Genomic DNA, 24,205 nt, shown 5'->3' with positions numbered 1-24,205 from the left:
GGAGACGTTCCTTCGAAGTCCGATCCCGCCACAATGACTACTCTTGCAGCAGCTGGATCTGCTCTATCATAAACTGCCAGAGTTTTGGCCAGTTGGGTGCCACCACAGGGCTTCCCGTACCTGGGATCTTCTGCCAACTTCGGACCTTCGTAAGCGGCATCAGGCAATTCCATTCCCCCCGGATTGAGTAGCTTGTCTACCACCTTCAACTGCGCCGGTGTTGCCAACCTGATCCTAGCGATGCCAGTTCGGTGCTTGGGAGGTTCTGTTATAAGTCCAGGACCCCCCAACAGTTTGAGAGGCCTGTAGTTAATGGGTCCCATGATCGTTTTTGTGGGAATTCCAGTCAGGTCTGTGGTCTCCATTAACTTCGCTCTCGAGAAGTGCGCTTCGTGAGCTTTCAACCAGTCTATGCAATGATGTCTATTCAGATCCTCGTGCGACACTCGTTCGATCCCCAGGGTTTCCGCCAACTCTCGTCTGCATTCCAAACTCTCTAGATCCAGTTCCTTCACCTTCTCAGGATATCTCAAGCGGGCAGTCTCCATAGACTTCTTTTCTCTCTTGCCATCTGCCACCACCACAGAGGACATCGCCGAGCCCGGAGGTGTTGATGACTCTACCTCCTCCGACTCCATTGGCGTGGCACTCTGCAATCGGGTCTGATTGCTCCTTGAACTGTCTCTAGCATCAACTCTCGCTCCCAAGCGACCAGCCAAGGCCCTCGAGGCAAGGAATGGTGGGTTGGGAGGTGGTCCTAAAGTGAATTGGGCTGTCTCCAGCAGGTCCGCCTCTAGCGTGTTAATGTGTTCCTGGAAGACGTCGTTCAGCCACTCCGCTCCCCTTGGCCTATCGAAATGGATTCCATCTTTTGAGGTGTCTTCAGGGAATCCCTTTTTCTCCATACGTTCTGCTATGTCCAACAGCCTGAGAGGAAGCACACTCTTCCGGTGTATGTCTCGGATCATCTTGTTCAGGCTCCGCACCTTCTGGTTCATCTCTAGGGCGTGCTGATCAAACATCATGTTGTAGGGGACCGTGCATACCGTCAGCAGGATGGGGTCCATCTGGATCCTCAGTTCCTCAAGAAGGCAGCTCATCTTGTCGCACAGCCTCGCTACTTTCCTCGCTTCTCCCCTTGACACGTCGTTGGTCCCAACCATCAGGGTCACTGTATAAACTTTGGTCATCCCTAGCATGTCCAGGGTTGCCAACATCTGTGGCGTGGCAGCTCCAGCGAAACTCAAGACTCCTGTCTGCCAATGGGACCGTATCTGGGTCAACACCCGCACCAGGCTATCCCCTATAATTAGGTGAACTGCACCCTCTGGCACACGAGGTGGCGCTAGATACTCCACCCAGGCTGCGTCATGGAAGCAGTCCCTCCTGGCTCCCTGTTCCGCACTCCAGTCCAGCCGATTGTGCCTGTGGTAGTTCCCTTCTGTATTCTTCTTATAGCTTGCGATCACGACATTCCTGACCGGCTGTTCCCTCCAAGTTGGGGGAAGCTCTGGCCTTGTCGATCTTTCACGACTCTGCTGTTGCAATTTCTCGCCTAGCTCCTTCAGGCGCGATGAGGCGCCACTCACCTGACTGCCACTCGAGGTCGAGGTTGGGGTATATCCTGGTAACACCACATCCATCAGAGGACGTACAGGTTGTGTCTCTAGGTTGCGCAAGGAAGGCGTCACGTCATTCGGTATCCAGACCTCTAACCCTTCGCTCATGTGTTCTCTGGCCTCGCGGTCAAGGTTGAACCGTCCTCTAGCCCTGGGAGCTTCATCCACCTCCATGCGCGACTCTGGCCTCGAGCTGGTCACCACTCGTTCGTTTGACCTGGCTCCCTTCTGTGCGTCAAGCTCGCGTTGTCGCTGTTCTATCCTTTCCAACTCCGACTTCAGTTGATCACGATTTGCGACGTTCTCCCGCACCCTCAGCTCCTGCTGATGTTCAGCCCTTAGCATCTCAAGTAATTTCGACGTCTGATCTCGCTCGTCGACTGCCTGGTCTCTCTCCAGCTGAAGCTTCTCCCTGTCCAGCTTCGCCTGATCCCGATCGAGGTTCGCTTTATTCCTCTCCTTCAGCGCCTTCTCGAGCTCTTTCTTTAGAACCCCCAGATCCGGATATGCCTCTGTCGTCTGTTGCGCTCGCGACATCGACGGCACCTTACTCGAGCTCTGGCCTGTGGATCTTGCTGTTGGTCTCGTCGGTAGCGGAAACTCTCCTGCGCCGTGTTCGGTGTTGTTACTCAGGCCAGGATTTCTTGCCAAGTCAAAGCCCCTTACTCCTCCATCCGCATTCCAAGATAACCATCTGGTCTGTTCTCGATTTGATATGCCCTCGGTGGTGTAGCCGACCATCAAGACAGCCTCCGTCGCAGACTCCCTGCACTCACCCTGGTCCTCCAACTGGAGGATCGCATTCAGCATCACCGCCATTCTCTCGTCTATCTGGGTGTAGTCCAGGTCCCTCAAGCGTCTGTACAGCTCGTCAAGAGTGGGCTTCTTCAGAGCCGCGGGCACGGAGTTCCAGAATCGGTCTGCCATTTTTGCAACTTCGGGATGTATATAGGTAGATGTTAACCAGCTCAAGAATTACCTTACCAACTCAAGAATTACCTTACCAACTCAAGTATTACCCAATTCAAGAATTCTCTAGAAATGTTCTCTTGCAACTACTTGCTGTAGATTCGGATTATCGCGTGTTCAATCAAGATTCTCTCTTTTTGTTTCTCGCTTGAGTGTAGTTGGATTTTCAACTTTGTTTTTCAAACTCGATCTGAAAACAGAAAGCTTATTAAAACTTAGCATGTCACGTTCCTAACCTAGGGACCCCCCTTCTACCCATATGGTTAAAATCTTATCATTCTCATATCACTTAAAGCAATTCGATTGGATTTTCCTTTAAGAACATGCAGATTCATTTTATGTTTTAGCACCATCAATTCTTTCTTTTAAAATTCAATTGTCATGCCAATCACATCTTAAGATCCTTTTACCTGCGCCGCACCCCAGTACCTAACTCAAGACTCCTCCCTCACACCCGACCTGATACCTCCATGTACCCGACTCAGGCGATGCTCAAGTAGTACTTCTTGTGAAGATGCACCATTATCTCTGTTTCTGCAAAGACCACATGTAGGATAGCGTACAATTCCCTCGAGCTCAGTTTGCCCCTGTTTGGGTCGTACACCGGCATCGAGACCTCCACTATTCCTCTTTCAATCATGAAGTCACGTAGTCTTGTCAGTGCCAATATCACGTGTTCGGGATCAATTGTGTTTCTGTCGTTGACTCTCGTTACTAGGAAGCAGAGGTATTTGCCCGGGACCTGTGCCACTGACGGTGGAAGCGCTGCCATGCCTCCCAGTCCTGGCCTCTGTCTGAACAGAAACTCTACGTTCTGGTACTCTCTTTTGAAGTCAGCCTCCAATCTTGATTTGAAACTCATGTCCGCCGTGATGCAGATCGCGCTGGTCCTGTTTGACAGGATGAAGTCGCTATCCGTTATCATGATGTTCTCTGAGTATTCATTGGGTATTTCGAATTTCGTTTTGAAATTCCTTCCTATGGTAGGCTCTGGTTCTTCTTCCTCCAGTTCCAATCCGCTTGTTTCCCTCACTTCCTTGAGCTTCTTTATCATCAAATTTTCGGTGTGGGTAAGTCCTACCCCCACTCCCCGGACAAAAATATTTATCGACGTCCCCGTCGATGTAGTCGGGTCTGAATTGTCCTTAGGGATGTCCAGTGGCCTGTCTGTTGCTGTCCATCCGAAAAGAGGGTCCTCTGTCTTCATGTAATTTGCTGCTGATACATCGATTTGCTGAATGCTTTGTCCTTCGCGGCTCTCGTCCTTGACATCACGCATCCACTCTAGAATCCTCAAGTTCGTGTTCTCCCTCCTTTCTATCTCACTCTGTTCGAGATCCGTCTCCAATTCTGGCGTCGAGTAATCATCCTGCGGATAATGTCCACCATCGTCAATGACCTGCCATTCCTCTCCGGCTTCCAGTTCGCCTGCGCTTAGTAGTTCATCGCCCAACTTGTCTGGCTGTATCTTATCGATCAAGAAGTCATCCCCGTACCTATTGTACCTCATGCCTGTGCGTTTACGATTGCCAGTCCTGGTTTCCGGTGGTGTTGGTCGATCCGGCTCCATCCACTTCGGTACCTCGTTTTGCTCTGGGTCGTTCCAGTCTTCTTCTACAAATGAACCTGCATCCGACTCCACTTCTATCTTTTCGTTGTCGTCCAAACTCAAGTTCTCATTACCATCATTTTTCTCTCTAGTGCCTTTCTCATTCACTTCGCACGCTGGTTCCACCACCAGGTACTCAAGACCTTCCATGTCTTTTGGTAGGCACCAGTCCTCCGGGGACGGGACATGAGGCTTCAGATTTTCGTAATGTGCTGCTCGCCCTGTACTCAAGCGATAGAACCGTCCTTGTTGATGTACTTCCGTAATCATGAACGGTCCTCTCCATTTCTTGAGTAGTTTCTTTGTTCCCTTGGGCGGTATGACATTTTGGAAGACCCACACGTATTGGCCCACTTCGTATGGCTTTGCTCTTAGTATCTTTTCGTCATATTTCTTGCGTTGCCTCATTTGCGCTTGCGCCGTGTTTCTCCGACATAGCTCGTTTAGCTCTTGTTGTCTTTTGATCGCTTCCTTCACGTATGCTTGAGGTGACGTCCTCTTCCTCTCGTACTCCGGGTAGAAGAATGTTATAGGCATTGCCCTTTCCCTGCCTGTCAACATCATGAAAGGACTGATACCCGTCGTTGAGTGCTGAGTACTATTATAGGCTCCTACTACCTGTGGCAGGTATTTGTCCCAGTCCGTCATGTATCTCGAGCAGTACACCCTGAGCATGTTGACCAGTGTCCTGTTCTGTCTCTCTACCAACCCATTGGTCTGTGGATGATAGGTCGTCGAGTGCGCTTGAGCAATGTGTGATCTCTTCATCAATTCTTTTGTCAAGTCCCCCACAAAAGCCTTGCCGTTGTCCGACTGGAAAGTCATTGGACAACCATACCGCGATATCCAATGCGTTATCAGGTGATCACATGTCTCCTCTGCCGAGGCTGTCTGGCACGGAACCGCTTCCGCCAACTTGGTGAAGTGATCTATTATAACTAGTATTTGGTTATAACCCGACTCCGTCATGCAGATTTTCTGATGGTCTATCTGCACCACTTCATTGAATTCCGAACTCTCGACAGGATGGAGGGGAAACTTCATCTTCCTTGGGTCTTTTACTTGAAGGCATGCTAGGCAGGCATTCACCCATCTCTCGCAAGCTTTTCTCATTCCCGGCCAATCAAACCTGTGAAGTATCCTTTGTTGTACTTTATCTATCCCCTGGTGGCCCATCTGGTCGTGTGATCTGAAAAGCACCTCCGTTTGGTACAATTGTGGTAGTATGATGAGGTTGTGTTTGTGTAATATTTTTTCCTCATCTCTTCTCTTGCACGCTACCACCCCTTCAGCTGTGTGATAAAGTAAATCTCTCTTTTCTTTGTAGAACTGGCTCAAGATCTTGTAGCTGTCTTCCTCAAGTTCCCCCTTCTCCTTGACTCCCGAATGGATCCATTTGGAGAGGTTACTTGTCATTTTGTCATTCCTCTGGGCCCTTATTAGGTCAGACAGCCTGTATCTCGCCTTAACGTGCTCCTTTAGCGCCATGATCTGTCCATTCATTTCACCAGGGTTGTGGATGTCATCGCTCAGCATCACACATATCATCCTTTTCACGATTTTCATGTCGTCTTCTGGTACCAGATTCGTTCTGACGTTTGAGTTGCACGATAGTTCCCTTAGTGGTTTTCTTGAAACTGCTATTTTCTCGAGCTCTTCACCACCTCGTACCTCTTGTATTTCCAGATTGTACGTCCCTGAAGATGGATCCGTCTGTAATTCCCTGTCGTGCTGTCTTATCTTCTCTTCCGCCAGTATCATGCATAGACTGTCTTGGTCTTCGCTGCTCTCATCCGAGTCTTCATCCCATTCTTCACGCTCCCCGGACAATTTCCCTTCTCCGGTTTCGTCTTCTTCCATGAATCTGGACCACTCCCCGGACTCTTGATCTAGTCCCAGGTGTTCAACTTCTTCTCTGAATGTTACTTTCTTATCCCTGACTTTTGTCTGCTCCAGAATTTTGTCGGGGATTTTTTCAACTAGTGATCGCACAACTTCCTTGCTATCAGTGATGCTTCCTTTTGAGACGTCAGTATTGTTCACTGTTTCTTCTCTCCGAAGTATGGTTAGTTCCGGTGCCTCCTGACCTTTCCCTTGGATCACGGGCTTGTCATCTGATAGTTTCTCAAGCAACCTCATTAAGTCTTCATCTATTCGGACCGTTCCCTCCTCTACCTGGATGAGATCATAACCTTTTGCCTTGAGTGTTTCCCTCACGATCTTGGACTTGAGCATTATTCCTACCGGAATCCCTCTGCTTCTCTTCAAGATGGTCTTTTCAAGAGGCTCTTTCGGCAATTCGGGATGATCTTCAATCGGTTTGCCTGATTTGTCCAGCCATCTCGTGAGTGGAAGACTGTCGTACGTTTCTTTGTCCATAAAGGAGAAGCCGTCTTTGATCTCAGGTCTGTCCGCCTCTCTTTGTTCTTGCCTCTCGTAGAACTCCGTCTTCTTACTCAAGCTGTCAGCATTTTGATGTTTATCTCGTGTTCTGTGCTCAATTATCATGTTGTATCCATCCAAGCGAACTATCCACCTCCCAATATAGCTCTGGTCCATTGAGTACGTTTTCAGCCAGCTTAGTGCTCGGTTGTCGACTCGCAGCTTGAAGGGCTCACTGCCTAAGTATGCTCTGTATTTTTCGACAAAGGTGACCACCGCGAACATCTCTGCTTTCGGTGCTCCGTACTTCATTTCTGTGTCACTTAGGACCTTGCTCCCGTATGCTATTGGTCTCAAGACTGTCTTCCCATTCCATTCTTGTTCTTGATGGAGAATCCCAGAAATAGCGACTACTGATGCATCCGTGTCTAGCACGTACATCCCTTTCTCAGTCGGCATACCCAGTACTGGTGCCTCACACAGCTCTTTCTTTATTCTCTGGAATGACTCTTCTGCCGCGTTGTTCCACGTGAACTTCTTGCCCTTATGTCTCATTAATTGTTGCATCGGGTATACTTTGTCCGCATATCCCTTGATGAATTCTCTATAATAGTTGGCGAAACCCAGGAAGCTCATCAGCTGGTGTTCCGTCTTCGGTGATTTCCAGGTTAGGACTGCTTCCACGGCGTCTGGGTCAGGTCTGATACCGTGTTTATCTACCATCCTGCCCAAGTATTTGATCGAGTCCTTGAGTATCTCGCACTTTGATGGTTTACACTTCAGCCCCGATCTTTTCATGCACGCGAACACCTCGTCAAGCCTCTCGATGTGGTCTTCTAGTGTTGGCGTTGCTATTACCACGTCGTCCACGTAGCACATTACCAGGTTGCCGTACTTCTTCGTCACGCCTATCAACGCGTGTGCCATCAGCCGCTGAAACGTGGCTGTTGCATTGCAGAGTCCAAACGGCATCCGTTTCCATTGAAACAGACCCAACTCACAGGCGAACCCTGTCTTGTCCGTGTCTTGCTTCCTTAATGGTACCTGCCAAAAGGCCGAGCCTAAATCAAGAGTCGTAAAAAATTTCGCATCACCTAACTTCGAGAGGCTCTCATCAATTCTAGGTATGGGATAGGCATCCTTTACCGTGACGGAGTTCAGGTATCGAAAGTCACAACAAAACCTTAACTGGTCGCCTTTCTTTTTGGCCATCACTACTCCACACGCCCACGGTGACTTGGATGGTTCTATCATGTCATACTCTAGTAACGTTTCGATTTCTTTTCTACACGCGTCCGATTTGTGTGGGGTCATGCGCCTCGCCCCCTCCCTGTGTGGCACCGCGTTTTCCTCAAGTTCTATTTCATGTTCAACAAAATTACAACACCCGATATCCGCCTTATGCCTTGAAAAAACCTCCTCGTTCCGCTCTAGTACGTCCTTGATAGCTTCGAGCTGTTCATCTTTCAGTTTGCCCCTTAAATGTTCAATCTCCGGCAGAACCGGTTTATCAGTTTGCATTTCATCTAGTGTGGGTCGCTCTGGAAAGTTCGAACAGCTCGAAAGCCCATCGTCCGTTTCTGACTTAAGTGATTTGATAAGACTTGAAGAATCTTTTATTCTCTGCAATCGTCTCAAGATACAAATTTTGTCCCTGTGATTAGGACAATCAACAACTTCATTTTGTTTTGAGTTTTCAATTGTTTCGTATCGAGTTTTAACTGGTAAAGCATATCCCAGCTTCCTCCCTCTCTGTATCGTGATCGGTATATCAAGGGTATTCAACAAGACACTGACGCAGAGGCCGCTCTTCGTTATCGAAAATGATCTTCCTAAAACAGCAGCGCTTTGACTATTGGGATTCGGAACTATACACACTTGCTTGTTGTCACTTAGTTCTTTATAATTTTTCATCCTCAAGCTTACGATTGCCGCTTCATTAGCTTTTAACCTCACTCTCCTACTCAAGAATACCGGTGCTTTGTTTTCATTCGCCATTATTAAATTTACCGGTTTGATTGCGTACCTCCTATCCGGGTTCCGTATCCTGAACATTGCATTATTTAGATCAATCGTTACGTCGAAATTCCTGATGAAGTCTCTGCCCAAAATGAATTGGTCAGATTCATCTAGGTTTTCTACCACGATGAAGCTCATCCACAGGTTACGTTCCCCCAAATTGAGGGCTATTATCGGCGTCCTGCCCAGCACCCGTAGGGCCCCTTTGTTTGCAGCTGACAGCCGTATTCTCGAGTCTATCAAGTCACCTTTGTCAAAGCCCATCTTTTCCCATGTTTCGATTGGTATGACGCTCAAGACTGCTCCCGTGTCAAGTAATCCACGCAACTGAATCTTTTTGCCATTTATGTCTAGCACGTGCCCTGTCACGTCTGCTTCCGTCCCGATGTGCATTGCATCTTCTTCAAGCATGGCACAGTGTCCGATCGATCTTACTTTCAACTCTTCTTTCCCTACATAGATTTGTCCAATTAGGTCTTCGTCGCATGTTATCATCGTCTTGGTATAGATGTTGATTCCATCTATATTTAGCATGACCTCGTGTGGACCATAAGCTTCAGTGTACCTATAATCAACACGTACCGATTTGCTGCCCCCTCTCGTGAGTAGTGCCCTGAGCGCTCTAGAAGTCGTTTGTGGACTTATTCCACTCAAGTAGTCTGCATACACGTCAATGTGCATTATCGTCTGGTCGCTCGGCTCGCTCAAGTTTCTGGTTACCTCGTGTCCGCCCACTGTGATTATCGACATTATTCTTGCTCCGATTTTCGATATTCCAAAAGGTTTACCTGTCACCATTTTCACGGTGTTACAATTCCCGGTCTTCATTGAGCCCGTTCTAGCCTCTGGTATTGAGTTCGATCCGGTTAATGCTCCGTTAAAATTCTGTCTTTCGATCTCCAACTTTAGTCGTTGCTCTATTTCTTTCGCAGCCAGATCTTGTTTCACTTTGGCAATTGCTTCCGTCGCCGCTTTCTCATAATTTATCTCTAGAGAGCTTCCGGCCGCGGACTCTAACGCACCGCTAACATGTGTCACAGCTTTCACTGTCTTCGTCGGCAATTCGGTGTTTGGTGCCCCCAAGTTCCTAGATTCAAACTCGTTTTGCCTGTTCCGCTGATTCTGCACCGCCGCTAATGCCAACTTATGTTTGGGGTGATTCTGGTCCTTGACCGCTTCCCAGAACAAGGGACAATCCATTCTGAAGTGCCCCTCCTGGTTACAGAAGAAGCATCTGGCGCCTATCTTGATGATTAAGCCATTATAGTACTCGTGTTCCTCCATCTGGCTCATATCCTCTTCATCCGGTGCATAACCTAGGCTCTTCATGCCTTGTTTGTACGTTGTGCAGTCAGCCACATGATGATCCGCTGACCCGCAGTTCGCGCATGATCTGCGCTTGTCCATATCATCTCTAGGTTTGTACCATGATGACCTCTGGGGTTGGCTTCCCCCTTGCGTGTTCCTGTTTTCGGAATATGAGTACTTCTTAGGTTTCATCAGCATGTATTCTCTTGATTTCTGTCTCATTTCTTCTGGGGTGGGTGCGCTGTCCTTCGACAATGTGTAGTATGTTGCTAACATTGTCCTTAAGTCATCACTTTTCACCCCATCGATGAACTTCGAGGCAATGCTAAAGTTCCGTCTATTTGTCGACTCCTCTGGGTCACTCCTCCTTCTCAAGCTCTCGAGGTCATATAGGAACCGATCTATTGACTCGTCGTCCCTCTGCCTTCTCTTTTCAAATCGCATCATCGCTTGGTGACCCTTCATGCCTGACCCGAACCGATTCAGCAATATCTCGAAGATCTTGTCCGCGGTGTCGCGTTCTTCCTCCTTCTTTGCGACCACGCATTTTAATGCCGTTCCTTCCAAGTTGCTCAGTATGGCTGTACATGCTTGTCTTTCGTCACTCAAGTTATCTTGTTCTAGATGTAATCTCATCACTTCCACCCAAGTGTCAATGCATCCATCGGAGTCGTCCTTGAATTCTTTTGGCTTCTTGAATGTCTTTCTTGATTTTCCCTCTCTCCTGTCGCTCGAGTCAGTGTTCCTCGTGGCGAAGGCCTCTAGAGTCCTGTTCATCATCTCCCAAGTGCTGGCCCATGTCATAGCATCCGGTCCTGTGTTGCTGTTAGCTGTTGAATCTCCCGGAGCAGTCGTTGTATTCGACGTTCCATTCTTCATTATTGTTTTCGCAGCTGTTGGTGCTATGCTTATCGCATCCCTGGTTAAGGGCAACGGTGTCGATTGTCGTTTGTTCCTTTGTGGTTCTGCAAAGTCAACTCTGGTGCCTTGCGTACGATCCGCTGCCGGTCTTTCTTGTAGAGTAGAACCTCTCAAGATTGCATCCAACTTTGCCTGTATTTCACACGAACTCTCGGCTTGACTCCTGCTCATTGTGTCCATTCTCCTTTCCAGGCTCCCTAATTGGCTGTTGACATCATCATATCGGTTCTTCAACTGTTGCATGTCTGTTTTGATGTTCTTTTCTCGTTCTTCATTGGTGGCTTCTACCTTATCTGACATTTCCTTGAGTCTCTCATCTGTTGCCTTAGCTAGGTTAAAATAACTGTCTAGATACTCGTGCTTGTTGTATCTTATCTCCTTTTTTATCACCTCTCTGTCTTCTTCACTGTGCTTAAGTCTTTTGTCAATCTGATTTAATTTCGCCAACAAGTCACCCAGCTCAATGGTAGTCTCTTCATGGTCAGCTGTCGGTCTCTCTTCGGCCGTAGCCTCTGCTTTAGCTTGTTCCTCTCTTGGATTGGCTTCTGAGGTCTTCGTGCTCACTGTCCCAAACGTTCGTGCTCTTTCTGCTTTTGGTTCTTCAGTCACGTTTTCTTTTGTTTTTATTCCGAACATTATTCCCAATTTTTCCGTAAAAGATGTCCTCTTTACTTGAGAGTCTTCTTTCACCGTTTCTTCGGTGTTGCCTATTGCATCTTCCGCGTCATCTATCGGTGAGAACTCTATGGGTTTCTGGTTCGGTTCCTCTGCATTGGGCATTGGAGTTGACTCTGTCGCCATCTTCCTTGTTTCATCCACACTTTGATCGGGTGTCTCTAGATCAATCTCGATGGTGGGTTCTACTCGCTCCCCTTCCGTGCCCTCTTTCGCCCTGTTCTCCGCTGTACTCCTTGTGCTGACCATGTTAACTGAAAAGTTCGTCTTCGTTATCTTTGGGCCCGTTGATGTCGTTCCGCGCAGCGATGAATTATATTTCGTGTTTGATCCACTTGACCTTTTTTCGAGCACCGGTACCCTACTCCGCCTCATTATTTCTATTTACAACTGCTTCTATTTACAATTTTATTATATACACGATTCTATTCTAAGGGTAAAAAAAATATTTTTTGTGGTAACAAATTCTGTACAACGTGTTAAAAACCTTATCCAATTCTCTTTCTAAAACCTCCGAAAAATTTTCCTTAATTTGGTCTTAACCCTACCTATTTCGATTTGTCTTATTCTGTCTTAAAACGCACTTGTTGTAATTTGACTTCAATTTCTATACCGTCCCAAGACTATTCGTCACTATCACAGTACTCTCCGTTAGTGTCCTAAGACCCTTGTACCAAGACCACTGTTCCAAGACTACTGTCCCAAGACTAGTGTCCCAAGACTACTGTCCCAAGACCAGTGTCCCAAGGCTAGTGTCCCAAGACTACTGTCCCAAGGCTAGTGTCCCAAGGCTAGTGTCCCAAGACTACTGTCCCAAGGGTAGTGTCCCAAGACCAGTGTCCCAAGACTACTGTCCCAAGACTAGTGTCCCAAGGCTAGTGTCCCAAGACTACTGTCCCAAGACTAGTGTCCCAAGGGTAGTGTCCCAAGACCAGTGTCCCAAGGCTGGTGTCCCAAGACTAGTGTCCCAAGACTAGTGTCCCAAGGGTAGTGTCCCAAGACCAGTGTCCCAAGGCTGGTGTCCCAAGACTAGTGTCCCAAGACTAGTGTCCCAAGACCACTGTCCCAAGACTGTCCCAAGACCACTGTCCCAAGACCCTGTCCCAAGACCACTGTCCCAAGACGCCTGTCCCAAGACCCTGTCCCAAGACCACTGTCCCAAGACCCTGTCCCAAGACCCTGTCCCAAGACCCTGTCCCAAGACCACTGTCCCAAGACCACTGTCCCAAGACCCTGTCCCAAGACCACTGTCCCAAGACCCTGTCCCAAGACCCTGTCCCAAGACCACTGTCCCAAGACCACTGTCCCAAGACCCTGTCCCAAGACCACTGTCCCAAGACCCTGTCCCAAGACCACTGTCCCAAGACCACTGTCCCAAGACCCTGTCCCAAGACCACTATCCCAAGACTGCTCTGTCCCAAGACTTCTTCGGTCTTGTCCCAATACTCGTCACGGAGTGTCTTCCTCGTTGTAGGGTCTTCTTGAACCACCGTACCTTGTACCACCACTCAAGCTCTAGTAAAATTTTCCCAAAAACCCTCTCTTAAAAGCCAAATGCTGACCCCCCTCTTCTTTTTGGTTGTTTCTATTTCAATGTAGGTGCGCAGGTATCTTGTGATCACCTGTTCGTATAAAACCAAACACAAATCCTCAATAAAATGCAACAAAAATTTTAAGTAAGAAAAATAATAAAAACAGAAAAATGAGCCCACCTAAAATTTAAAGGTGACCAATGTCTACCTTTCGTCTAAAAAAAATGTCTGGTACCTAATTGCCACGCGTTTTCCTCCCCCCACTAGTGATCTTATGGGGTATCACAAAAGCTGTCTATATCCGGTCCCCCCTACCAAACCAACCAGCGTACCAGCCTTAACTCGAGTTGGATTTTGGATCTCCACCTAATATTACCAACGCGTGTTAATTTCTAATGTAACTAAGTCAACGATGTCGACTAATTAGTTACTCTAATTTCCCCCTTTTTGCAATTTACAACCGCCAACCTCTAGCCTAACCAGTCCCCCTTCTAACCTCCCCCCTTTCTAGCCCCCCTTCTTAAGCCTAAAAATTACTTTAAGCGCCGGGTGCTAAACCTCTCAAGAGAAAACCGTAGACCTGTTTCCAGGCTTGCTCAAGTAAAAACGTTCCTCAAAACTGGGGGATTTCGCTTATCCAATTTTACACTTATCTCCTATAATGTAATGTGGATTCTAACGATACCCGTTCTGCCCAACTTGAGAACTCGAGAATTGCCAAATCCTTCTTGGCTGCTTTCCCACTCGACTGGTCACCTGTTCCAGTCCAGTCTCCTATTGGTTCAGCCAAGTGTCCCTGAACCACTTTCCCACTCGGCTGGTCACCTCTTCCAGTCAAGTCTCCTATTGGTTCAGCTCAAGTGTCCCTGAACCACTTTCCCACTCGGCTGGTCACCTCTTCCAGTCAAGTCTCCTATTGGTCGAGCTAAGTTCCAAGCTATCTGAAAACCCTTGACAACGCCCCACTTCGGGCACTTTATTCAGTTTACTGGTTTAAATTGCTAGGTTGATCGAAACGATCGAACTTGTAAAACAGTATGGGTATACTATTTAATTAATATAAAGGTTTGATCCAACTAATCTGGTGTCAAAGTCACTGTCTTTTTTCGTTTTATGGTTTTTGTTCCTTTTTCTATTCTTTTTTGGTTTTTGTTTTGCTTTTTGTCTTTTTGCTCGTGTTTTTGTCCCCCTAGTTGCCCCCCTTTACTCGGTTAGCTAAGCCTCGTTCGGAGAGCGTACCAGGAAATTTTCTCGAGTTTTCTTAAAAAGCTATCACGGTACAACCGGAAGGTTTGCACGTTCCTGTCGAACCGTACCGCCGGTACTCTAGAATGGGCATTCAGCCCGAAGCTGTCTCAAGTGGGTTCGACTCCGTAGTCTTGATGTCGTAAACACCCAGGAGCGCCATAAAAACACTATGTAACATTCGTCTACTGCAGTCACACATGAGGCTTAAGAAAAATAGGCCCTATAACCACTGGCTCAAGGGTCAGGGACACTATCTCTTGTGTTTTTCTACCTCAAGAACGGTCGGAGCCAGTTCGGTTCGCTTGTGACATGAGACTACGACCCGTTACAGCTTAAAGGCTACTACTAAAATATCCCCCCACTCTAGAATTAGAAACGTCCCCATACTTAGGTCTCTAGATACCCAAAATACATGAACGCCGTTAAAAACCGGGTTGGAACAATCCGTTAAGTTACTTTTTATTAGACAGTGGAACTTTGATCCATTTCAGATGGATCAACCTAAAACTCGCCTTACCTCAACATAACAATTATAAAACACACTCTAGAATTTAAATTAAGTACTCACATTGTAGCACGCTCAAGAACCAGGAAGTAAATAAGTCGGTAAACAACTCAAGAATTAATAAAGTAACTAATATGAGTTTAATGTTAGTCAGTTTCAACAAGAACAAGTTTTTACTCTAGACTGCAAGTTCTCGTGAACCATTGGGACACTCTAGCTGTCCACCTTTCCACCGAAGGTTCACTCTGGTCCAGTCAAGAATAGTATTCCAATCGTAATAATCCAACTCGAGGGAATGCTCTCGTCTCTGTCACAGATGGGACAGCTCTACTCTCGATTATTATAGTGATGGAAATTGCGAATAGCAATTTCCTACTGTTTTTTCTTGCGACTTTCCCGCGTGTGTGTCTTAATCGTTCTGAAATTGTTCTGATCTCTTTTTCTGATTTTCAGTTCTCGCGAGAAAATCGTGCATGACAGGTTCCATTCGAAACTTTGAAAAATTAAATCTCACTCCAAAATCAAGTGTTTTTTGCTTCTCTCAAGGTCAAACTTCCAAATATGACCGACTGGCACACTAAATGTTAAGGAGCTAATTGAAATAACCAAAGAATGCCAAAGTTAACGCTCCTTCTGCTAACGCTCTTTCTTTCGGCTATCCCATTAAAGCCCCCCAACCTTTACCATTATAGCCCCCCCCCCACCTTTTCCATTATAGCCCCACCCCCCGAACGTTTCAATTTAAGGGAATTATTTCTTCTTCATCTTCTTCAATTATATATACACACAATCCGTACTGATTTATACTATTATATATACTGAAATTTATTTTAATGGAAACAATTTAATTATGATATTAAGTTGATTTATATCAATGACTTCTTCTCATGAATTGAATATTGATTGATTATCAATTCAACCTGCCTCGCCTAGACAACTCCTTGACCTCACCTAGTTGATTTTATATTATCTGTCAGTTGACTTCTTATGGCTCCGATAAATTTAGTCACAATAGTAGACATCACAAAACGTAAATGGGAAATAACTTTTTTATTTTTTTTTTTATTTTAACAGTAATCAGAAGGTCAAAAGTATCATAGTAACCGAGGTTACAGTCATGAGTCCCTTCATCATGTATTCCAGTCAAAATCCTTGGAATTTTCTAGATATGGAAGTGATAATGATAAAAGAAGATGTCAAGTGTTTAAGTCCTTTTCATTTAAAATCGATACGGGTTACGCTTCTTCAATAAGAACACGCAACTCGACACGAGATAATATAATATACAAGTGTTACAAGTAAAAAATTTCGTCGAAAGTTATTTTGTCATTTATTGTTCCGAGTACGCAAGCGGCGTTCGCAATCTGTATTGCCAGGGAGATTCTCTGTTTTAAAAAGCTGCCTGCTCTGGGTTCCTCAGTGCATATGCTTAGGTTCTTACAAAGCTTGCTCAAAAAAACTTCTGTGCTGGGGCCGGCCGCGCCCTGAATTTCAAAAGCTAGCGGTTGAAAAAGATATCCATCATTTACAAGATCTTTATATTTGTCAATTTTTCGTTCTTCCGCTTCAGCGGCAGCCGTACCAGGGTTACAAACAGACCCGGCGTTAATCCTACAAGGAGCTAAGGAGTCTACTACCGTTACATCCCACAAGAGCTGCTTACCATCAGCCCATGGAACGAGGGTCAAACCGTCTGGTCGCTTCTGATCGGTCCTGTAGAGGTGTCGTGGTTCTAAAACAGACGGAATGTGAGTAGATGATAGACTCTGCTTTATAAGGGCATTCAGGTTTGAATGCCTAGAGAATCTCCCTGCACTTTTGAGGCAAGAAAGACCATGCCAACCATCCTCGGTAACGTCTTTTCCGCACACGCATTTATGCCGTTCGCATATTTTTGATCCTAATCGAAGTCCTATCGCAATTCTGAGTTGTTGGTTCGACAGTTTTAACCTTAAATTTTTGCAGGGGATGACGTTCAACCATTGGGATCCAAATCTATCTTGGAACGCGTTGAACCTTTTCACGTCCGTTGGTTCGAGTCGTAAAATCAAGTCTGCAATTTCGCTGTCAAAAATTGGCTCCGTCCAATTTTTTTGGATTTCATTTTCCGGAGCCATTTCAATTTTTCCAAGGTCAAACCACCGTTTAAGCGCATCATCATAGGTTCCATCCACATGCTCCAAACCAAAGATTTCGCTCAAGGCATCTTTCGCTCCTACTGCTGAGGCTAAGAAAGCGGGTAAAGCGAGTAGACGAGCGGAAGAAACGCCCAAGCCACCTTTGGCTGCCGGGAGAACTGCTTGTAAAAACTGGTTATCATCCATTTTCACGTTAGTGACCTTGCATAACGAATTTCTTAGTAATTTATCGTAGCGTTCCAAAAAATCATTTTGCAAAAAACAAGGGCTCGTACGCAAAAAATAAAGGAGTTTTGGCATGCTAAAGCAATTTTTCAGGAGGTAAAAACCATAATGGGCGTCTAGTTTGTCAATGACATCCAAGATTTTTTCAAGCTCCCTAATTTTTTTCGTCGAGCAATTCTTTTCGGCAAAGTTCGCCGATTGGAGATCCTAAAATGAGGAGTTCTTCTTTTGTTTTTATTTTTATTTTGGGGCATATTTTTCGAAATTGTGTTAAAATTGAATTATACTGTGTACTAGTAGTCGGTCCCAAAAAACAAAGTTCACACTTCTCAGTGTTTAAGCTCAGGCCGTAAATTTGTTCCGATTTCAGAATGTTTTTAAGGTCCCGGAGTACTACCTTATAGTCGTCGGCTAAGTTCCCATCATCTAAGTACCAGATGTTAATTTTCGACTCCAACTGTTTGACTAGTGTATGAATTGTTTCCGCAAAAAGGGGTGGGGCTTCAGGATCACCTTGCTGAGTTCCGTCTTCTGACATTATGACAGAGCTTCCGTAAAAAAGGTAACTAGGTTTAGCATACGCGCAATGGGTGTAATTATATAACTCGGGGCGATTTGAAAAAACATGATTCAGCATTGTTTCTCTGTTTAAAGAGTTAAAGGCATTCTTAAAATCTAGTTTTAAAAGAACAATACATTTTGGATTGTCGTCGCGTTCAATTAGGTTTCGAAACGAGTGCGCAGCTATTTCTGCTCCTCGTTTGGTCCCGCATCCTACCTGTACGTTTCCGAAAAAATTTTGTCGCTCGGAGAGGGCCTTGCTTCCAGCGCATTTAGACGCGATACGTCTCAGCGTGTTGCCTATGGCAATCGGTCTCAACCCTCCGTCTATTTTTATGAGGGCGATAAGCTTTGCGCCAAAAAAGAAAGGTCTTAGTGGTTCCGGTATTTTGCCATCTCCAATGAGGTTTATCAGCTTAGTAAGCGATTTCAGAAAATTAAGTCCTGCACTGCCATTCGACTTACTAACAAGATCTTTAAAAATTTGAGGAAATATTTTATCAGGACCTGCTGCTGATCCGTTTGGAAAGGACATTATCGCTTTGTATAGGTCGAAATCGGTTACGAAAAAACTATCCAACTTTTCTGGATTTGGAGCTGAAAATTTGGCTCGCTGCGGGTGCTTAGATAACAATTTTTGATAGTTATCAGTTGAAAAAGGAGCTATTTTGTCATCCGAAGCAGCAAGCCTTATTCCTCCCTTTACATTTCCTTCATCGAGCTTACTACTTATTAACTTTATTCTCTGCTCGAGGTCACTCAGAGGCGGGCTTGAAACTTGGGGATGGGGTTTTGGAAGTGACACGTCATTTGCTCGAATTTTTTTATTTATCAAAGAGCTCAGGCTTGTGGTCTGTTTGCGTCCACTTCTTTTCGGTTGCTCCAAAAAAAACAAGAACGACGTTAAAAAAATTAGCCATTTTGTAACATCTTCTACATTGTAGACGATGTCATTTATTTTGTCCGACAGACTTTCCGCCAAGGGAACACGCGAGTCTTTTGGTACTCTCTTGAGTACTCGGACATTTGAGATGGCTGTATTAACATAATTGTCTAGCACTAAATCATTACCTATTGTTGCTTTATTAACAGATTTTACATCAACGCATAAAGGACACTGAAACCATTGGGTTTTCTTAGAGTCGCTAAGAGAAATATTTACACAACTGATATGATACCAACTAGAACAACAATCACATCTAATCCAATTTATCAGTCCTGAAGGTTTTAAGCAATCTTTGCTTGTACACTCTTTGTTGTTTTTCCTCATCTTGACGCAGCATAAAGGTAAAAAAAAAGGATTTTGACTGGACTTTAGGGGACTGAACTAACCCATGATAAGCGGCTAGTGGGAATTTTACAAATCAGCAAATAAAAAAAAAAGACAACTAAATTAATTTAAAAGGTTAAAAGGCAGCATAAAGGTAAAAAATCAAAAACAAGGAACAATCTCACCCGAGCTCAGTAGGTTCAGCGGCGCACCACCAGACTTCTCAAGCCAGTTGCAGTTCCCCACTTCCCCACAGAAAGCCACTTGACAGACCTGTCTCTAAAATCCTTTAGAGGGCGCTCCACATACAGGCACAAACATCAAACATAACAAATCTATTTAATAAGTTTATCACAACAATTAGGCTGTCAAGTTATGTTCTAGTTGGAAATAACTTGACTATAACAAGAGTATGACAGGAAAAGACTTGTGCTAATGGTCATTCCATGCATTTGTGCATCTCAGAAGATTCGAAATGCAAACGAGACAGATGGAGGTTTAAGTAAAGCAGTTGTCGGTCTGAAGTGAGCATTAGAACAAACGCCTGATTAGCTGGAAGTTAGATGCCTGTGGACAAAAAAACTGTGATTAATTTATGCTTGGTCAACTGATGTCGCACCTATCAAATACAGCACGACTCAATTGAGCATGTCAAAACAAGTGGTACTTTCAGCAACTATATGCGAGAAGTTTGCACTTGGCCATGTTTATCCGTAACGGAGGACAATTTTTTGCCAATTTTCAAACTGAAATTCAGAGACACTCATGGATTATCTTAAAAAAAATGACAATGCGTTCAAATCGGAAAATCAAACAAACGTTTTCGCATTATTTTGAGCATCTTCATGTTTCAAAAATCTAGACTGTCTGTACAAATCGTTGGAAAGTTTATTCACAGCGATACCATCTGGATTACACTCAGGAACAAACAGGGTGAACCTACAGTCTGGAAGACTAGCTCTATTTCTCATCCCAACTACAATCAGCTGAGTTCATTTCAATTTATTTGTCTTTATATACATTTACTATCTCTACTTTTCTATGATCAAAATAGTAGCAGCAAGCTCTCTTAGCCGTTCCATTGCAAAACTTGACGAATCTGAACAACATAAGCTTGCCGATTCTGTTCATTCTTTACCCGGCCTAAATCTTGACCCTAATACAGCAAACTATTGTTACGATTATTTAACGTCAACCCAGCTGAGGAAACGTAACCTTATACTGTGGCATGACCTACTCAACAACACAATAACATCACATCCAAAAAAGAATAACATTCCCCAAACGGATGATCAACTCATCGCGACTCTGAAAACAATTCCCAATCTCTTCTGCGTTGTCACATGTCAACGAGTAGGAGCTCCGTACATCTTTGACGACCTTGTGAAGGCCTTGGACTGTTACGTCATTGACGTGACAAAGCACGTTATCAGCGCGTCTGAACAAATCGACGAATCGGTGCTTGCTGAGTATCGCAGACTTCATCAGCATTCTGACATTGAGTTACGTACTTTGGCCACTGTACTGCACTACTACCCCAACATCAAACGGATCTTCAAAACACGTGGTACCAAGCGAAGATCAGCTGGAGAGAGACGCGAGGCGAAAAGACTAAAATACTAAACAGGTAGGCGTGCTTATCGAGTCTCTGGCTCTGAGCCCCTCCCTATAAGTACTGAAGTTGTTTTTAGATTTACTCTTTACATAGGTGCGCTTATTGAGTCTCTGGCTCTGAGCCCCTCAAAGATGTCTAAACATAACACTCGAAATCGAGTCAAATCAATCTCTGATTCATGCTTCACCTGTGATGAGAAAATCCTGAAAAATGAAAGTTCATTCGACTGCTTCGTCTGTGGCTGTCGAATGCATCTTTGACGACCTTGTGAAAGCCTTGGACTGTTACGTCATTGACGTGACAAAGCACGTTATCAGCGCGTCTGAACAAATCGACGAATCGGTGCTTGCTGAGTATCGCAGACTTCATCAGCATTCTGACATTGAGTTACGTACTTTGGCCACTGTACTGCACTACTACCCCAACATCAAACGGATCTGCAAAACACGTGGTAACAAGCGAAGATCAGCTGGAGAGAGACGCGAGGCGAAAAGACTAAAATACTAAACAGGTAGGCGTGCTTATCGAGTCTCTGGCTCTGAGCCCCTCCCTATAAGTACTGAAGTTGTTTTTAGATTTACTCTTTACATAGGTGCGCTTATTGAGTCTCTGGCTCTGAGCCCCTCAAAGATGTCTAAACATAACACTCGAAATCGAGTCAAATCAATCTCTGATTCATGCTTCACTTGTGATGAGAAAATCCTGAAAAATGAAAGTTCATTCGACTGCTTCGTCTGTGGCTGTCGAATGCATCTTTGACGACCTTGTGAAGGCCTTGGACTGTTACGTCATTGACGTGACAAAGCACGTTATCAGCGCGTCTGAACAAATTGACGAATCGGTGCTTGCTGAGTATCGCAGATTTCATCAGCATTCTGACATTGAGTTACGTACTTTGGCCACTGTACTGCACTACTACCCCAACATCAAACGGATCTTCAAAACACGTGGTACCAAGCGAAGATCAGCTGGAGAGAGACGCGAGGCGAAAAGACTAAAATACTAAACAGGTAGGTGCGCTTATTGAGTCTCTGGCTCTGAGCCCCTCAAAGATGTCTAAACATAACACTCGAAATCGAGTCAAATCAATCTCTGATTCATGCTTCACTTGTGATGAGAAAATCCTGAAAAATGAAAGTTCATTCGACTGCTTCGTCTGTGGCTGTCGAATGCATCTTTGACGACCTTGTGAAGGCCTTGGACTGTTACGTCATTGACGTGACAAAGCACGTTATCAGCGCGTCTGAACAAATCGACGAATCGGTGCTTGCTGAGTATCGCAGACTTCATCAGCATTCTGACATTGAGTTACGTACTTTGGCCACTGTACTGCACTACTACCCCAACATCAAACGGATCTGCAAAACACGTGGTAACAAGCGAAGATCAGCTGGAGAGAGACGCGAGGCGAAAAGACTAAAATACTAAACAGGTAGGCGTGCTTATCGAGTCTCTGGCTCTGAGCCCCTCCCTATAAGTACTGAAGTTGTTTTTAGATTTACTCTTTACATAGGTGCGCTTATTGAGTCTCTGGCTCTGAGCCCCTCAAAGATGTCTAAACATAACACTCGAAATCGAGTCAAATCAATCTCTGATTCATGCTTCACTTGTGATGAGAAAATCCTGAAAAATGAAAGTTCATTCGACTGCTTCGTCTGTGGCTGTCGAATGCATCTTTGACGACCTTGTGAAGGCCTTGGACTGTTACGTCATTGACGTGACAAAGCACGTTATCAGCGCGTCTGAACAAATTGACGAATCGGTGCTTGCTGAGTATCGCAGATTTCATCAGCATTCTGACATTGAGTTACGTACTTTGGCCACTGTACTGCACTACTACCCCAACATCAAACGGATCTTCAAAACACGTGGTACCAAGCGAAGATCAGCTGGAGAGAGACGCGAGGCGAAAAGACTAAAATACTAAACAGGTAGGTGCGCTTATTGAGTCTCTGGCTCTGAGCCCCTCAAAGATGTCTAAACATAACACTCGAAATCGAGTCAAATCAATCTCTGATTCATGCTTCACCTGTGATGAGAAAATCCTGAAAAATGAAAGTTCATTCGACTGCTTCGTCTGTGGTTGTCGAATGCATCTGACTAAAAATTGTACTGGCCTGAGTGAAGCGGATGTCAATGGAGTACTGGCTATCGGAAAAAATGCCTTACTTCTTTGTAACAAGTGTATCAAAGAGAAGCGCCACGAAAAGCTAGCACAATCTGCCCATGTGAACACGGTCTCAAATGAACACCAAGAAAGTCAGATGAAAAACCTTGAAACCGAAATGACTGACCTCAGTAAAACTGTGTCTGAAATCAAAACAAAACGCTTCTCACAAGGAAACCGCCCGATTCCGGGCAACCAGCCCAAAATAGTCCGATTACCAAATCACAAGAATCAACGGAAAAAGAAGCAAGAGTACGCCAAGAACACGACCTTGCAGAAGTTCAAAAACTACTAACCCATATGGAAGTCAATGCTATTATAGGCGACGTCATAAGACTTGGCCGATATGAAGAGAACAAAACGAGAACTATCCTATTAAAAGTTCCAAATGCATATCAGCGTCGAATGGTACTGCTATCGGCGAGAAAGCTGAAAACTTTCAGTCAACCAATCTTTCTCAGCAAACAACTGACAAAAGAAGAAGCTGACCTTGAAAACTTAGCTCTTGTGAGACGACGAAAACTGATAAATAAAGGCACCGATCCGAAAAATCTGCGTGTTCGTGACGCAACCCTGTTCATTCGACAGGGCGCAAAGTGGACAAAAGAGAAGCTTCCCGTGGCGGACGAATGACTAGCAGCTTTCATAAATATACTAATTTACAATGTGAGAAGTATACTTGAATACCAACGCCGAACAAATTTCTCCAATGCCGTTCAAGTGAAAAATATTTATCAAATTATCTGCCTAACAGAAACGTGGCTCACAGAGAGCAATTAGCGATATAGGTCTGATTCTAACCAACTATGCGATACATCGAAAAGACAGACTATCTGATAAAGGGTTGACAAAGCATGGCGGTGTTCTGATAGCAGTAAGCAAAAACATTCCAAGCTCTCAAACTGACTCAATTTTTCAAGACTGTGTGATAATTCGTATAAGCTTAAATAAAACATTCCTAATATGTTGTCTTTACAGCTCCCCGTCAAACAGTGCGTACACATGGACTCTTCCGGACATCGTTGAGCTCCTAAAGTTCATTAGGCGAAAACAGTTCGAAAACAGTGCTGTTTGCTCATATATAACTGGAGACATCAATCTTTCATCTACACACTGGCCCTCAATGACGTCAACATCTCTCTTCGAGCAAAAAATCCTCAATGAACTATGTGAATCAAATTTTCAGCAACTCATAAAAACCCAGGACGGAAGGTCACTGGATGTTCTCTTATGCAATAAACCCCAGTATGTGACAAGCATAGTCATTGATAACCATCTGAGAAGTCTCTTCAATTCTGATCACAAACCTTATCAAGCTAAAGTCTCGTTTGATATCCGACCTGTACATATCTCTTCACCGTCTCCCAAACAAAAGCTAGATTTCGGTATATTTGCATACAAGAAAGCTAACTGGAAAGAAATTAATGAGTTCATTCTCCAAC

At 45.0% G+C, this 24,205-nt stretch overlaps 2 protein-coding genes across 6 annotated transcripts in view; both read right to left on the bottom strand.

The window, feature by feature from the left end:
• LOC134838917 (importin-5-like) overlaps positions 1 to 19,340 on the bottom strand; it is a 510,521-nt gene extending 491,181 nt beyond the window's left edge. For all 4 annotated transcript variants that reach the window (XM_063854231.1, XM_063854233.1, XM_063854232.1 and 1 more), the window contains exon 1: positions 19,319 to 19,340. The gene's annotated coding sequence lies outside the window, so the exon portion shown is untranslated. The remainder of the gene's footprint in view (positions 1 to 19,318) is intronic.
• LOC134838919 (sialin-like) overlaps positions 1 to 24,205 on the bottom strand; it is a 72,062-nt gene that overhangs the window by 22,765 nt on the left and 25,092 nt on the right. The gene's annotated exons all lie outside the window — the stretch shown is intronic.

The sequence above is a fragment of the Symsagittifera roscoffensis genome, chromosome 2 (assembly GCF_963678635.1).
Source record: "Symsagittifera roscoffensis chromosome 2, txSymRosc1.1, whole genome shotgun sequence".
In the NCBI taxonomy this organism is placed as follows: Eukaryota; Metazoa; Xenacoelomorpha; order Acoela; family Convolutidae; genus Symsagittifera; species Symsagittifera roscoffensis.
This window is presented reverse-complemented; position numbering and strand designations above follow the sequence as displayed.